Source organism: Macaca fascicularis, chromosome 15 (assembly GCF_037993035.2).
Source record: "Macaca fascicularis isolate 582-1 chromosome 15, T2T-MFA8v1.1".
In the NCBI taxonomy this organism is placed as follows: domain Eukaryota; kingdom Metazoa; phylum Chordata; class Mammalia; order Primates; family Cercopithecidae; genus Macaca; species Macaca fascicularis.
In genome coordinates this window covers 7,219,310-7,237,008 of record NC_088389.1, presented here as the reverse complement: position 1 = coordinate 7,237,008, position 17,699 = coordinate 7,219,310, and positions in this window count along the sequence as shown.

The following is a 17,699-nucleotide window of genomic DNA, read 5'->3' as shown; positions in this document are numbered from 1 at the left end:
TCATCATGAAATAGACCGCTGTGCAGGCTCAGGCCCTCCAGCCCACAAAGGCAGGGGGAGGGAGGAGAAACGATGGCCAGAAACAAAGGGACAGGTCAACCATGACCTAGTCAGCAATTGTACCCTCCCACCTTTCTTCTGGACTTACAATTTTGGAGCCATCTGGGTTTACCTTCCTATGTCCATAAGTCAGCAAGTTCTCGAAGCCAGAAATCTACAATGCTTCTGGCAGCCAAGTCCTCTCGGCCTTCCCCCCATGTTTTAGGGCCTCATCAGCTCACCCCTGGATAGTATCAATGGCCTCGGAGCTCCAGTCAACCTTGCACTCCACAGTCTCAAGTATGTCAAGAGCCACTCCAGGCTGCCACTGCCATGACCAAAGGCTTTCAGAGACAGTCGCCAGCACTGCACAAATCCATGTGGCTTCACCAGGCGCAAAGCGGCTCCAGCATTCCATCCAGTCTGTCGCTGCTACCATAGCTGTGAGTCTAGGATGTGTCAGGAAGGGAAGGAAGACACCATGTACCTCATCTCATTTAAGCTTCAGTGTCACAAGGTGGATTTTGTCGTGCCCGTTTTATGGATCAGGAAAGTTTTAAGGAGGGCAAGCACAGGGCCCTGCTGACACAAGAGCAAGACCCGCAGAAGCCTGGGCATGACCCCCGTCCCACGCTCCCTGGGTCCTGATATCCACTCCTCCCCCGTGGGAGCCTGATCCTGGGTCTGCCTGAATTGCTACCATTCCTAAGACACGACTCACGTCTGTCCACCTCTCCTCCTTTATCTGTTTCCCGCAGCCCAGAGGCGTGTGTGCTCTTCCATCCAGACAGACATCACACTTCAGCACCTGCCTCTGACATCACTTCAGCCAAAAGCTTCTCTCAAACCTCCCCCACACCTGCCGGTCACACAGGTCTGCACCCATCACCTTTCTCACACGAATTCTCACATATTCCTGTGTAGCACCATCCAACTGATGATAGTCTGAGAGGAGGAAGCTTTGTAGATAAGTCCACGTTCTACTTTGCTCCCAGCCCTCCGTCTTGCGTCTTGCATGAGGCAACCGATTAACAGCAAATTCATTTCAGCACAACATTTCCATTTGAAGAAACGCAGAGCATAGGGCTCTGGTCATAATTAAAAGCTTGTTTCATTTGTCATTTGAAATTCCATGTACTGCTGCAACAGCAGCACCCCCTCCTCGCCAGGCTCTGCCCTAAGGACATCTTTCTTCCAGCGCTCGATTCCCATCAGAACCCTGGCAGTGAGAGCCCCGCAGGTTTCCCAGCGCCTCGGGCTGCGGCTTCCACGCTGGGCCGGCACTGACAGGACCGGAATGGTGCCCCCAACAACTACAGGATCGGAAGCTGGTCGACTGCTCTGTAGGATGGAGACATGTTAGTAATCTCCGACATTTCCACTGACAGGCTGCTCAGGTAAACTGGGAAAAATCCACAAACTAGAAAGAATCCATGGGGAGGAGCACTTCTGTCTCCAACCTGGCAGCAAACGGTGGCTGTGCAGACGATCTCTTCAGGAAAACTATCGACTGTATCTCAGGTCAACAACAGCCCCGCTGAGGGCCAAAAAATCAGCTCCCCCTGGCCCTCACTTCCTAAGGGTCAGCCCTCCCAGGCCACCTCTCCTGGAAGATCAGCTCTGACGCACCCACGACGGTCAGGAACCGGCTCTGGGACACATTTCCCAGGCTCCTGCCCACCGCCCTCTCTCTTCTTCCTCCTCCATCTCCCTCTTCACTCCCATCCGCCCTCCCCCTTTCGCTTCCCTTCTCTCCTTTCCTCTCCCTCCCTCATTTCCTTTCAGCCCTCACCTTCCTCACTGCACTTCCCTATGCAACTCAGTGGACGCATTCTCAGGTCAGTAGAGTTTTCTTTCACTCTGTTTCTATTGCAATGATCATTCTTAATGAACAGAAACCTGTTTCGGACCATGTGGATGCCACCTCCTGACCAACTGCTGCCCCGCGGCTCCGTGTCCACTCAGTGACCTCACGGCGCAGGTGCCCAGCAGTATGGCTGTGACCAGGGGTAGCAACATGGGACATGAGAGAGGTATCCCAGCCAAGAGGCCCTGCAAAGCCTCCCCAGCAAACCGGAGCAAGGCCCAGGGCGGTAGGGAGAGCGCCGTGCTCACGATGTAGGCAGTTCAGCTTCCGCAAACTGTCCATCGACTGCAACTTACTTTGTTTCCATGGTTACAGAAGAACCATAAGCATTCTGAAATATGTTCTTGGTTTCATGTTTGCGAAATCTAAGCAACATTCTAAGAAAAATCACTGAATTCTGCCTGAGGCTCTAGGGGCGTTTTCCTCTCTGAAAGGAGCCCCCTTCCAGGACTTGGGATTGAGTGACAGCCTTCAAAATCACGGTTATCCTGGTGGTAACAGGGAACTCCTCAGCCCGCCAGGAGCTGGGGCCCTCGACAGCCCCCACAGTTCCAGACGCCAGTGTTCTAAGGATCACACATGTGCAGATAGCAAAGCTTGCTGCACACACGCCAGGTGCTAACAAGCCCCAAACGTCTCACTCATACTTGCTAACCACATCGCTTCTCTCAGCCTCCACGGCGTTTCACACTCTGCCTTTATATAGAGATGAACCATGCGTCCTGAGCGCTACAAAGATTCAACTCCTTCCGGGAAGAGGGGTGCATCTTTCCATCACGGGGTCCTCACTCCAGCTGGCACAGGATTTGCAGAGTGGGCGAGTCTAATGTTGATGACACTTTCTCAATATTCCCTTCACACCCCTCCAAAAACAAGAGTGCTGCCAGCTTCTTACCGACGTTGTAATGAGCAAAATATTTTTCTCTTATTTGTCACTTTTTAACGTTATACTAGTGAAGAATGTGACTCTGCATGTACACTGTAAGCACCCACACCGTGAACATTCTGCCCTCCTGTGACTGTATTCACAGGTCACAAGGACAAAACTTCTCCATAGTAGCCTATATATATATATATTTATATATATATATATATATATTTATATATATATTTTTTTTTAACATGACTTCCACTCATCTGAAAGTCACAGATGTAGCTTTTCCTTCATAAAAAGATCCAAATGATACACAAACCAGGTTTAATAAACACATTGGTCCAGGTGGGAAAATGACCCCTCAGTCTCCCTCCCCTCAAAGACCAGGACAGCCAGGAAACTGCGCTCTACAGTAAATGACAGCCGGCAGGATTCCCTAAATAAGCAGCCGGAAGATTCCCATCTCGCAGAGCACACCTTTCAAGACTCAAGATGCCCCCGCTCCCTGAATATCCGACGAAGAACAGGGCTACCCAACGGAGGACTGAGGCAGTAAACAAACATGTATTTGGCCGGGGGCGGCGGTTTATGCTTGTAATCCCAGAACTTTGGGAGAAGGAGGCAGGCAGAACACAAGGTCAGGCGATCGAGACCATCCTGGCTAACACGATGAAACCCCCGTCTCTACCAAAAATACAAAAAATTAGCCAGGCGTGCTGGCGGGCACCTGTAGTCCCACGTACTCGGGAGGCTGAGGCAGGAGAATGGCGTGAAGCCAGGAGGCGGAGTTTGCAGAGAGCTAAGATCACACCACTGCACTCCAGCCTCAGCGACAGAGCAAGACTCCGTCTGAAAAAAATAAAATAAATAAAATTTTAAAAGTTTTCAGCAAATAGCATCATCGACCCACAAATGAGAGGTACCGTTTTCATTCTAGGAGGGAAACACTACAAAACACGTATACTTTAGCCCTGTAAGTGAATTCTTCGGGCATTCCTGTGTCCGCTATCAAATGCAGCACATCACCTCAAAAGGCAAAGTTCTATAAGTCACATCCAAGGAAGGGAAAAATCATTCTAAGTTTTAGCCATCCAGTAAGAACCTGATCCAGAGAAGCCTACTTGTTCCAGACTCTAAGCAGCAATATATTGCTACAATGTAATGAAAACAAAGGGATAATTAAGAAAATTTCAATGCTAATAAAAGGCAAAAACATAATTACATTTATTCTACTCTAGACAGAGCAGCCGGGCAGTTCACCCATACGTTATGAACGTTGCTGTTTTTCAGACAGGGTCCCAACTCTGTCAAGGCTTGACAGCAGGGGCGTGATCTCCACTCACTGCAAGGTCCGCCTCCCAGGCTCAAGCGATTCTCTTCAGCCTCTGGAGTAGCCGGGACTACAGGTGTGCAGCCATCATGCCCAGCTAATTTGTGTGTTTTCCGTAGAGATGGGATTTCACCAGGTTGCCCAGGCTGGTTCCCTGGGTCTCGAGTTCCGAGGCTCAAGCAATCCGCCCGCCTCGGCCTCCCAAAGCGCTGGGATTACAGGCGTGAGCCATCACGCCTGGCCCTTTTTTTTTTCTTTCCTTTTTAAGCGATTAATGTGCTTCAGAGTCTTGTAGGCATTTAAAAAAAAAAAAAAAGAACAAGCAAATTCTGTAAGGGAAAGAAACCATTAACATGTTTTACACACCTCAAAACTCAAAACAGAAATACTAAGAATAAAATGTATTTTATTCACAGAGGCATTCTTAAAGTTCTGTAAAAGTGACACCATGGACACCACCACATCACAGACGAGTGTGGCAGGACTGCTCAGATTCAGAACACAGTCTAAACAGTCCTCCTGCCACTTTCCTCAGTGGGAACACTTTATTCTGTCTTTTATTCAAATTAAGTATCTTGCAAGGGAGTTGAAGAAAACTGCAGAGCAGATTTTAAAACTTCAATGCTTTTCTCAATTTTCGTCACATTCTGATGCATTTTTACCTACTACACGGCCAATAAGTTTAAAGCTTTTTGCATCGTTAAAGACAATGCTCCTTGTAGCAATAGGCTTTTTCTTTTCTATACAAAGATCTATAACTTAAGCTAGTAAACTGGGCATTTCACAAAGATTTTGCACAATTCCTAGCACAGATTTTAGCAAAATAAAACCATTATCTTTCTGCAATTAAATAACCAAACATAGGAAACTGCACAGTTAAAATAACCATTCCATTATTTTATATAAACACAAATGATAAAGGAGAGTATGCTTTGGAAAACAGTGTTTCCATAAGCTAATGATGAAGCAGAAGACAGTTCCTCAGCCTCATATGACATTTGACAACCGAAGTACTCTGGCCCAAGCCCAGCCCGGTTAAATGGAGGGGAAGTAAACATGTGACCGACCGTGGTGGGGCACTGTGATAGCCACAGTCCAGGAAAGAACAGCTGACATGTTTCTTCTTCATGGGAAAACTGAAACATACTCGAGACACCTTAATTCTTTAAAACACAGTCTGCCCCAGTACTAACCTTAAGCTCCCATTGATAAAGATTGCGATAACCAGAGGTGTTTATCCAGGCCCTCGAAAATCACGGACATGGTACATACACAACATTTTCAAACACTCAATGCTGCCAGTATGTTCAATGCGCTGTGATACCGGAGGTCTTGTGCAGGACCAGAAGCATCGCAGCCTGGTTACCTTCCTGGTGTTCAATGCTTTGTATGTGCAAAGTCTGCTGTTACAATTTACTGGGCTTAATGTCATTCAGTTTGTCACAGAAGAGAGCTATGACATTTACTTAATTCCACACACAGATTCTCAAGTTCATCTTCCACCAATGACTGCCCTGTCCACAAGACAGCGGAGGGAAGACCCAGGAAAGGCCTGGGAGATGCCAGGTGCTCACAAACTGGTATCAGTCTGCTGGTTCTGGCTTAAAGGAAAACAGACATAGAAGAAACTAAAAGGACTCACTACATCTAATATCACAATGTTCTCAACTTTACCTTAGCCAAAAATAAAAGCGGAATAGCAAAACTACTCCAGGGCATGATTCCAGGGCTAATCTGAAACATGAAATATTTAGAAGACAAAGCTTATTGTGAGTGCAATTAATATACACATAAAACACTGGTTTCGCAAAACCCAGTCTTTGCGATTGCTTTTATAAAAAGTAAAATTCTCATGAGGATCACATACACTAACTGATTTTCAAATGAAGGGACTGGTAAACTTCAGGGCATATGATTTCTGCCACACACGAGGGGAGCAGTGAGAGAGAAGAGCTAGGATCAAGTGTGCTGAAGCTGTCCTAGGACTGAAATTCAGTTTCTGCCAAAACAAAAACACAGGAGGCTGTCAACTTCGATAGCAAGCTCTGCTTGAGAGCATCAAGATGTTAAAATTGCAAAGGGGCTTCTCCCTGCTATAGGCACGCGTGATCCTTGCAAAAACATAGCTCAGCATCATCAAAAATCAGGAAAGAACACAAGCTTTCCAGACACGAAATCCAAGAGCAGAAGGGAGCAGAGTCCAAGCTTGCTCGGCAGAACTGTTCCCGGACAACAGCACAGAGGACGTCACAGGGAGGGCAGGGCAAGCAACAGCAGCTTCCGTGATGCCGCAAGCAGGGCCTGAGCCAGGAGAGCAGTCTCCTCCAACCTGACAAGGAGGCGCGAGGAGCCACAGAGAAGTCAATTCAGGGTCTTTTTCAGAAAGGGGCAACAATGAGAAAATCTGGTCTTACCCAACCACCCCCCATCCACGGTAACAGCTAAACTCGCACGTGCGTCTGTCACCTTCCCCACCCCCTCTTGCAGATGCTCTTCCTGTACCCGGGTGCCTGTCTCCGTGCTGCTCCTGAGGCCACACCTGTTGCCATCCAGTAGTGACCACGAATTCACCTTTGTCCGGGCGAAGCAAACGCAGAGTTCACACACTCTTGTACAGGTTTGCTGGCCGAGAATCTAACCGAGCTGTCCAATTCCAGATGTGCTGGTACCAAGGAGAACGCTCGATGTCCGGCATTTATAAACGGTATCAGTGGGTTCTCCTGGGACTCCCAGGCAGCCGAACGAGGGAGGGAGCTGTTGCCCTGTTGCCCCGAGCCAAAGCAGCGCTGCGAGGCAAACACCACAGGCCACATCACACTCGAGCACCGACTCTTGACAGTTGCTCGTTTGTGTGTTCAGAGTTCAGGGTACAGGCGACAGACAGGCCTGATCTCAGCCATGGGACAGCAGTGATTGCCCACAAGTCCCGTATCTAAGCCCCGACTTGCCCATCGGCCTTCCTTCAGGAACAATGCCCACCTCACAGTGCTGCCATGAACGCTAAGTCAGCACATATATACACAACCAGATTCATTGCAATTGTGCTTTCTACCCCAAGTTAATACAACCGGGTGCTATCATCGAGACTGAATAACCAATATTAGAACAGAAGATCAGGCCAGCGATGGTGGCTCAGACCTGTAATCCCAGCACTTTGGGAAGCTGAGGTGGGTGGATCACTTGAGGTCAGGAGTTGCAGACCAGCTTGGCCAACATGGCAAAACCCCATCTCTACTAAAAATAATTTATCCAGACATGGTGGCACACACCCTGTAACCCCAGCTACTAGGGAGGCTGAGGCATAAGAATCGCTTGAACCTGTGACGTAGAGGTTGCAGTGAATGGAGATTGTACTCCTGGGCTCCACCCTTCCAGCCTGGGTGACAGAGCAAGATTCTAATAAAACAATAAAAGGTCAAGATGAGAACTGATTGCCAAGGTCCACAGTCCATATACTTAAAACATAAAATTCATTAGCTAGTACTTGATCAAGTTGCTGCTTTCTTCATTACAATCTTGTATATCCTTCTAACACGGCTCAAAATGTTTACATTTGAACACACCTCGAGTATAACAAAAAATAAAGTGCCTGTATTTCACAAACGAGCAATTTCCAGTAAGGCTGCATCCTGCTCTAGTTAATCCTTTGACAATGTAAAACTGAGCCATCCTGACATAGCACTGACACATGGTGCAAGAAGAATGACCTCCAATTAAATCGCTAGATTTAGAGAACACGTAAATATAGTTTATCACTAATTCACCAGCCATTAGCAAGATTTTAAAGGAAGAAAAATTATCAGGACTGTAACTAGGAATAAAGGCAAAAATAAACATGAAGAAATTAGTCACGTTTAAATCAATACCCTTTCTGTGAGGCCGTAACAAAGTATACACAGCAGGGGCACAAACTGTCATGCTAAACTGTCACCAAGCTCTCTATGAAGGTAGTAAGAGCGTCCCAAGTCGCAGAGCCTCGTCTTCCTATGTAAACCCTAAACAGCCAACACCACTCAGCATGCAGTGAGAGCTCTGAAAGCTCAGAGGAATGCATGATGGGATGAAGGGCCCTAGCCCTGCCATCACCCTGCTGCTTATTAAAAATATAAAACAAACCCCTGCCTTCAAGGTGCCCAGATCTAACTAGTACAAGGTTTTGCTTTTAACAAGTTAACTACGAATGATGAAGACTCTCAACAGCTGTGCGAAATGTAAGGCAACCTCATAAGAGGAACTTGGCTGAGACTAAACCCAGAGATGGTTTTTTTAACCACAGAAGAGGAAAGAACTGAAGAACCTTACAGAAAGTTGACAGCAATTTCTATTTCTCTACGGTACAACCTGGAATTTACCTTTGAGACAGACTTCCCTTCTGTTCTGAAAAATCAGATTATTCTTGCAATCCTCCATCAGGACTGAAATTCCCAAAGGCATGGAAAACCAAGTACTAATTTTAACACCCCCCCCAAAAAAAAAAAAAACTACCTATGATCTTAGATGTGAGATTTAGTATTCTCAAATTCCAAATTTGGAAATATTTTGCACAAAGTCCTTATTTTCCCTGTTTACTTGAAAGCTCTCTATTCTTTTGTCCTAAACATCTTCCTTCTCATCCTTCCAAACAATATCTGAAGATGAACTTACATATCGTTTTCAATGTTACAAAGAAGATACTACATTTGTCATGAACTGTTTATATTCACAACTCTAGGAGGGATTTTGCTACATCGTGAGGAATAACACGAGGCAGTTAATACGCCACGAATAAAGAACAGTAGAAAGTGGACACATTTCCTGATGAGTGCCGATTTCTCATTGAGCTGCTGACAAAGTTATAATACAGAAAGCTAGACAGCTGCTCTGTTAGTTCTACCTCACTTAAGTGACCGAGTCATTGTTGTTTCGGTTCCCTCTCTCGTCTGGGGATGAGACACACCTCACAGAGCTGTTTATGATTTCAGGAACACACACATCAATGAAGTGACTGTTCCTAAATCGTTGCAAAGGGTAGAGTAACCTGCCAAATTTCAACTAGGTTGTAACAAACAACTGTTTTCATCCTACACGCTCCGGTGCCAGCGAGATGGTGCGTTCTTGGATCCCTGCGGGAGCCCTATTCCTGGTGCCATAGAGCGCACACACACATTTACATCCACATAATGTACGTATATGGCACACTGTAACACGTGTACCTGCATAGAGCGTACACACATCCGAATACGTGGAGTGTACATAAGTGCACTACGTACGTACAGAGTGCACACACATCCAGATCCATGTAGGGTACATGCATAGAGTGTACACACATCCAAATATATATAGTGTACAAACAAGTTCACTACGTGTGTAAAAGCATAGAGCATACACACATCCATATAGCAAATGTACATAGGTATGCTAACATGTATGTACATGCAGAGCATGTACACACGTCTATATGCATACAGTGTACACAGGTATACTATAACCTGTATGTACATGCATATGGCATACACATGCACATCCGTATGTACACAGGTATGCTATTTGCTATATGTATACACCTGCATATAACATACATTCTTATCCAATGTACGTAGGTGCACTACAGCATGCATACACATGTGCAGTGTACACATATGCACATGTATACAATGTACATCAGTACACTAACGTATAAAACGTATACACATATGCAATAGTGTACGTACATATGCAGCATGTATACGTATTATTGTGTACATATCCAGAAGTTTATTCAGTTTGCATAGTGTACATGCATGCTTGTGTGCACATATGTATATATACATCTGCAGAAATAATGTGCACATACCCACATGGTGCACGTACACAGGTATGTATGTGGCATTAAATACATGCATGTATGTACACATGTAGAACAGATAGGTGTCCAACTAGTGTGCATATAATCATCCCCGTAGATACACACATATACACATGTACATGCATGCCTACAGCATGCACGTGTGTAGGACACAAATGTAGTGTACATACCTATACACTGTAAATACATGCAGTGGAAATACACGTAGTATGTGTACACCACATACACACATGTACATTTATACAGTACACATACACCGAGACCCAGAACGGGTCATGAGTATTAACACGGTGCAAACGCTTCCAGTTCTACCTAAGTGAATTTTTTTCAAACTATAATAGAACTCATATAAAAAGGGTTTTAAGGAAATCAATACAGCTAGTGACAAAAACAGTGGGAAGGGCACAACCACTTTCCCTCAGAGTTCTGGGCCTGACCGTGGAAGTTCAGAGGTTTCCTAATGCAGTACACATCAGAACTGACTCACAATGAAGCACTCCTTAAAAATTAAAAATGTGTCCTCATGTTTTGGCCTTTGAGACAAAGCCTCTTAGTTAATCGAGTTCTGACTGAATTTGACTCACAGTACTCTGGCAGATTCTTCATTTTCTGGTGAGACAGACGAATGTCCCAGGGTGAGGGCAATGCCAGCCGTTTCAGGGTCAGCTTTTCGAGGAGCGATGTCTGGCAGAACACAATCCAACACCATAGTAGGATCCCCCACCCAGCCACTTAGACGCTTTCTGGTACTTACTCTGTCTGCTTGTTTCCCTTTCTTGAATTCAGCTGGGGGGAGAAAAAAAAACAAAAAAATCAAAACCGAAAACAAACAGCCCATGTGTTTGTGTGTCTGAAAAGTGAATACATCCACATCCAACTTTCTAAATGATACACGGCAGGTGTTGATGGTCACCAACCAGTGGCCACTGTTGACAAAATACAAAGTCATCTGCAAACATGAACGAGTTTCTAGGAATACAAAAGTCAAGGGAATTTACTTCACATATTAAAGCTCTCAAGGGTGCTCATCAAAAATATATTTAGAGGTTTTCCTTTCAAGTTATTTTTGAAGATTTTTAAGTTGCAATACTTAAAAGCCTCTGGGAAAAGAAAGGATACAGGTATCTGGAAGATTTATACTAAATGATTTTCATGTCTTTTTGATAAAGTTAAATAAGGTCAGCCTTGAAGTAATGGCTTCCACTACTCTGAGGCTGTGGATGGAATCCACACCACCACCAGACAATTGAATAAACAGCAAGGCTGCACACACAGGACACAGGCAGTGAGCCAGCCTGACTAGTTGTCAGCTTCTGGGTCAGTTCTACCCAGTTCTGGCCAGGCCCCACTGGAGATGAAAACCTGCCCTTTAGAAGCCTTCAAACCCCACCTTTCAAAATCTAACCCTCTTCAACTGAGGCCCAAGTCCAAAAATCTACTGACATCTTAGCCCGCGTTAGGCCAGCTGTCCCCCAGCCTTTTTGGCACCAGGGATGGGTTTCATGGAAGACAATTTTTCTGGGGGGTGCTTTTGAATTGCAACTGTTCCACCTCAGGTCAGGCAGCGGATCCTCATAAGGAGCACCTCCGAGATCTCTCACAAGCAGTTTACGATAGGGTCCCAGCGCCTAGCAGAACACACAGCTAATGATAGGGTCACAACACCTAGGAGAACATGCGGCTTATGATAGGGCTCCAGCACCTAGGAGAACAGGCGGCTTAGGAGAGGGTCCCAGCACCTAGGAGAACAGGTATTAAAGGAGTTGGCAAAGCCAAAATCCACCGGATCTACCACTCCAAAGCAAACATACACCACTGCCCAATATTGATGTGAGCCAAAAACAGGGAAGTCCTGAGGGCCCACACTGACCACAGCCAGACACCACTTCTGCAAGAAGCAAGCACGCACCTAGAGATCACCAGTGATGACCCAGGAGAGCAGCTTTGAGCAGAGACAAAGGTGAAGGAGAGGCACATGGGCCAGGGTGCTGGGTGTGCCCGTCTTTGTGACCTCACTGAGATTGCTGACCTCTGGCCCTTGGTGTCCCTTCCTGTGGAGGTAGCAGCCCCCAAATCCCTGCCTCCCTTCAGCACTGACTGAGGCGGCCCTGAAGTCTCCCCAGGGCTAAGACTGTTTCTAAATCCTGTTAACTGCACACCCACATGAAAAACAAAAAACAAAATATCAAGTATGCAGACAGGAAAATAAAAATACGTGAATCCTCCCTTATTCAACAGGCATTTAAAAAGTAACAGGAAAATTGTGATAGTCTTTAAACAACCACCAGCTATCACGTCCTCTTGAAATGTTTTAGCTAATCAGGAACATCTTTACCAAGCACTTGTGTGTTCAGGAAATCAGTTGACAGGTCCCAAATAACCTCGGAGCCTGCGACCTGACCCCCACTCACGCACATCACCTCTCCAGAGGAACGTGTCCTGGACACCTTTCAAATGGTGAGGAACAGGAACAAGGGTAGCTTTCCCTCAACACCACAAAACAAGCTCGACCCCGAGGAGCCCGGAGAACAGCGACGTTTGTTTAGATGCTTTCCCACTGTCCTTGTCAGAGCAAACATTCCCATCCCACACCGCCCAGTGTTTAACTCTCCCTGGGATACCAGCAGCCGTCAACCCTCAACAAGCTGGAAACAGAGGCCAAGCTGACAGGAGGCCTCTCTCCATTCCTTACTGAATTCGCTCAGGACACGGATGTTCCCAAACACATATGGCCCCGAGTATTCCACACCTGGGGAACATTCAAACAGCAGACTCTGCAAAGACGTTCCCCTAAAGAGAAACTCAGTTTCTAACTTCCCTTAGGGAAAAACAGGAGACCCAGAACTTTCCAGAAAATCAAGTGTGAGAGGAAGCCACTCACCTCTGGCACTTCCTAAACCTGCCTTCCCGCGGGTGCTCAGGGATGTCCCCGCGACAGCCCCGTCCACCCAGGACGGCAGCAGGTCTCAGGCAGCCAGCACCTGGGCAGCTGGCGAAGCAACCCCAGGGTGAAAACGCCATCCCAGGCACCACTTCCCGGAGCCCCTCAGCAAGAAAAACAGAGGTGGGACAGAACCGAGGGCTGACTCGAGGCTGGGGAGCCACAGACCCGCACAGCTCAATCATCGGACATGCTCTTCTGTGGACAGAGCCCAGGGAGAGGCCAGCACAGAGACCCTCGTGCCGGCTCCATGGGCCAGCGTCCTCCAGAGCTGCAAGTTTGTGATCACAGCTTCAGAATTTGGTTCCAGAATCTTCCGGAATCAAAGACGCACCAAACTGTAAAGCTGCCAGGACAGCAGGGCCCAGGAGCAGGCTCAGGGGAGGACCACTTAGAAACCCCACACACAGCATACACGTGTGCATGCTTACTCCACACATGCCACCGCTTCACCCAATAGTATACACGCAAACGCATGTATGTACTCCATACACACCCTCAAATACACTCACCAAATATGATGCGTGTACACACTCCACACACACCCTCAAATACATACGACACATATGAACATGCTCACTCCACCCACACCTGATAAATACACTCAACCACACATGCACAAACGTGACACACGTGCACACTCATTCCGGACGTCACACCCCTCACCAAGTACACAGGTGCACACACCTCCAAGTTCAGAACCTGTAGACTCCACAAGCTTTGGTTTCCCCCACTGTTTCTCTCATCACATGAGATCCACACACAGGTGTCATTTACTGACATCTAACACCCGGGGAGGCCCTTAGACAGAACTGCAGTCACAAGTCGGCTTCATTCAGGCATTCATCACCAGCCTCCTGAAGCCACCTCCTGTCCCCAGGGGGAGCGGGGGCCGAGACCGGAGACGTCACTGGGCTTACAGATCCCCAGGCTGGCAACCCAGCGAAATGAGGAGGGCTGGGCCACGGCCCTGGAGGGAGACGGGTACTGGCTCAAGTATGAGGAACATGAGTCCTCATTTCCAGACAGTGTCACCTACGACAGCGTCAGGTGAAAGCCAGTGGTTTGGCATTCCTGGGATAGACAGTTCTGGAAATACAAGGGAAGCTTTTTACTCCTCCCCTCTGAACACATGAGGTCCATGGTCCCCTCACATCTAACACTGGGAATCCGAATCGGTGACTCCTTGTCCACCTGAGGACCACCCAAGAGGATCCACACACCTGCTACAACAGCAGCACCGCACCTGGTCTGCAGGGGAGCAAAGAAAATCCCACCTTTATGACTAAAACTGGATTACCCTGACACTGGCAGCCTGCAGTGTGTGTATCGTCAAGCCCCCACGTCTGTGCCACCTGCAAGAGGAACACAAGCCCTTAGTCCCAGGTTCTCAGGACGGCCTGTGAGGTAGATGCTGGCACCTTCCCATCTCCCAGGGGAGAGGAGAGAAGGCCACGGTCAGGGCTTGCATATCAGGAGGGTCGGGATTCAAACCCCATCTGCCTCACAAAGCAGCCCTTACCATTCAAGTGACTTCTATCATCAGCCTTAAAATGTACCACAGTTACCAGCAATTCTGAGTGCTGTTCCTTGGGACATCATAAGCAAACATTTTGTTAGAAAGGTTTTGCCAAATCTGCTTTCAAAATCCTATGGTATGAAATGACTAATGAAAATTTGAGCTATGAAATAAAGCACATAGTTAAATGAATCCCAAAATGACTATCGCGAAGGAAGTTTTAACTTGAAGTGAAAAATATCCTCCAAATGACATCAGCCAGAATTATCTTCAATCATTACTGATCCCATCTGCTTCAGGAATTATACAGCATCATCTCAGATATGAACTTAAAACCATTAGCTGAATGCACATTTCAGCACAACCAAAGTTCTGCTATAATAAGCAGCACAGGCGTCTCTGGAGAGGATTTTAATTGGGACTACAAACGATGTGCACGATCGTGGTAAGAGGTTTCATGCTGGCTGTTCTCCAAGGTGCGACACAGAGAAACACCACTAACCTCAAAGACACCTGCTGCTTTGTAATGAGATGAGAGACGATGTGGACGGACTACTGTAAATATTCGAAAAGGAGAAACAATGCAAGGAAAGAATCGTATCAGTTACCCTTTACATTCTTAGAAAAAAACGATTTTTCTTTTGGGATGATTTTAAAAGAAAATGACATTTCTGGATTTTTTTTAACTTTTCTTTCTGAGACAGGGTCTTGGCTCTGTCGCCAAGATTGGAGTAGAGTGGAGCAATAGCAGCTCACTGTAGCCTTAAGTGATCTTCCCACCTCAGCCTCCAGAGTACCAGGGACCACAGGCACGCACCACCACACTCAGCTAACTTCTGTTATACAGATGGGGTCTTGCTATGATGTCCAGGCTGGTCTTCAACCCCTTGGCCTCAAGTGATCCTCCTGTCTTGACCTCACAAAGATTTAGCCTAAGTGACCATGTCTTATCGGAAAACAGACATTAGAGCAAATGCATTTCTGTAAGATTTTCTACCTCTTTTCACTGGGGAAAAAGGTAACTTGCCTCCAAGGGTCGGAGACAAAGACGTTACTGCAGACAAGAGCGCTGTGCATCCCGGGAACCGCTACACCACGAGGCATGGCCGTGCACACTGGACGCAGGAGTAACAAACGAGGCTAGCACAGGCCGATGCTGGCCCTCTCCAGAAGCAGGCCTATCCTTCCTCCTCTCCTCAGCCCCCTCTCCCTTCAGGCCTCAGTGGCTGCTGACAGCGGAGAGGCCACAACTAGAGGAGGCTCTCAACTCCACCAGGGACAGGAGTCCCGGACGCTGGGGACTCAACTGCTGTCCTCCGCATCCACCTCCTTCTGGTCCAGCCTTCTCAGGAGCCAGGCGTGGCCACTTTGACCCTCTTTTCCCTTCTGTGGCTCCTACAAAAAACCAGTCAGAGAGCCCAGGCTGCCTTGCACTCCAGGGATACCTGGCACAGGCCCCCTCCATGTCCTTATCCAAGCTCCTGGGGCCAGAAGGGTCTTGCAATATTTCACTTTCCAGTTGACCATCCCCAGCCTGAAATCCAAAGTGCTCTAAAGAGCATTTCCTTCGAGTGTCATGAGGAAGCTCAGAATGTTTCAGGTTTTGGAGCATTTTGGAGTAGGGACTCTCAGCCTTAATTTGAACCTCTTCAAGGAAGCCACACACTGAAGCACCCGATGTCCACCCTACACAATCCCAGCACAACATCTGAAGTCCTCAACAACACATTTTCCTTCTTCAAAAATAACCACAAGTCACAAACTCACACGCAATCACAGAAGGGGGTTGTGGACACCCACACAGATGATGAAATTTAACTGTCACATTTTTACCTAGGTAATTTAAAGTCATTCCTCAAAACACACCTGTTTTACTGAGTTGCATTTTAAGGTGAACACACACAAATCATTTCAGGGAAACAAACGTCACTTTGGGCTGCGTGTGGTTTCTTGACTCCCGTGAATAACTCAGCGTTCACCCTCACTTCTGGATAAGGGAGACGATGCAAAGAAAACTGTTAAAACAAAGACATGAAAACAAGTTTAAGAAGGGTTTGAAAGGTTCCTCCTGTCCTCCTGGAGGGGAGACGAGGATGCCTGGAAAGCTCACGGGGGACAGGAGCACAGCCTCCTCGGTGTGTCATGGACGCTGCCTCACCAAGGGGAGAGGATGATGCCTGGAAGGCTCACAGGGGTGGGAGCACAGCCTCCTCAGTGCTTTCTACACTCAGCAGCTTCAGAAATTCCTGCAGAAGCAGAACACATCATGAGAACTGAGACTGGAACACCCCAAAGAAAGGGGACGAGGGGTCAAAAAAAGCATTCGATCATTACCAAGGAGGGCGGGCATGAAGCCGCTTCAAAGACCGTGTGAGAAGTCACTCATAGGCGTTTCAGAAAATAAGGGTAGCGCGAGATTGCTCGATCAGCTCAAACAGGCTGCCATCCCTCAGGCCATGAAGTCCCTGAGATGAGCCTGTCACTGAGCAGAAGTCACTCGCATCTCTGCCAGAGAAAGTACTACAAGCTGACACATAACCTCATGAAACCTGGGCTTCAGCCGGTCACCAGTGAGTCTGACATGGTACATCCCTCCAGATAGTTAAAGACCCCAGGGGTTCATCAGACAACCTCGAAGGGCTGTGTCTGTCCAGCTCCTTTTCCAAGTTCTGGATGATTTTTCCTAATGCACTATAAGCAGCATGTTCCAATAGAGATGTAATTAACTGGATGGGTGTCCTCTTAATTTTGAAATTAGAAACACACTTGGCCAGGCACGGTGGCTCATGCCTGTGATCTCAGTACTTTGGGTGGCTGAGACAGCTGGACTGCTTAAGTCCAGGAGTTCAAGTCCAGCCTGGGCAACATTGCAAAACTCCATCTCTACAAAAAATACAAAACTAAGTCAGGCATGGGGACACATGGAACATGTGCCTGTGGGTCCTGGCTACTCAGGAGACTGAGGCAGGAAGATCACTTGAGCCTGGGAGGTTGAGGCTGTAGTAAGCTGTGCTCACACCACTGCCTGGGCAACAAAAAGGTTTTTTTGCCTGTCTCAAAAAAACCAAAGAGAAAAAGAATTATATACCTGACTAGGCCAAAATAAAAGAGGCCTTCGCTGCCTACATAAAGGGCTTTCAGAATTCACTTCCATCCTTAGGAAAGGCGGCCAACACCAGGCTGTGTCCCTTAAGATGCCCTGTCTCATATGGGAAAAAAAATCAAGAGAAATCAAATAAAGGCCATAAAATACATCAGTTTCAACACTAAAATTTGATAGTATGCTTTAAATTGAAGATGAGTTA